General features: G+C 43.6%; 1 protein-coding gene across 4 annotated transcripts in view; it reads left to right on the forward strand.

Annotated features, from left to right (window-relative positions):
• Nucleotides 1–564, forward strand: part of VSTM2A (V-set and transmembrane domain containing 2A) — a 32,084-nt gene that overhangs the window by 610 nt on the left and 30,910 nt on the right. The window lies entirely within an intron of this gene.

Consider the following 564-nt stretch of genomic DNA (forward strand, 5'->3'; position numbering starts at 1 on the left):
GGGAAAAGAAGGAAAACAACGAAAATGTGTAAGAGATGAGGACACCAAGCATCAGGTTTACATTTAGTTTGTACAGACAAGATTGGCTGTAAATAGGAAAAGAAGTGAGAAGTTTCCCCAAAGTAGAAATAGAAAAGGCTTCCTTGCCCATATGCAAAGAGGGAAATAGCAGGCACCTTGCAGAAGAGTGAAGAGGTGCTGGGGAATGGGCATGCATGTGTTTGAGTTGTACATGTTGTTATAGAGGCATGTTTGCATACAATAAACACCTACCCGTGCATGCATAATTATTGCATTCAGACCAAGTACTGGCTGGCTAAACCTACTGCTTCTCTTAAAATATTGCTGCCTCCTTTCTTCCTGCTTTCCCTTTCCTTTCTTATTATCCTGCCATCCTCACTCAGAACCAGACCTTCATTCCTATTCCGTGACTATATGCATTTCTACCACCCTCCCCCCACCAAAAAAAACAACAGAAAAAAAGGGAGAAAAGACAAAATCGACTTCTTTGAATACCTCCCCCACCCCCATCCCCTTCCTCCCTCCCTCCTTCTCCGCCGAAAG

Source organism: Geospiza fortis, unplaced genomic scaffold (assembly GCF_000277835.1).
Source record: "Geospiza fortis unplaced genomic scaffold, GeoFor_1.0 scaffold206, whole genome shotgun sequence".
Classification (NCBI taxonomy): Eukaryota; Metazoa; Chordata; class Aves; order Passeriformes; family Thraupidae; genus Geospiza; species Geospiza fortis.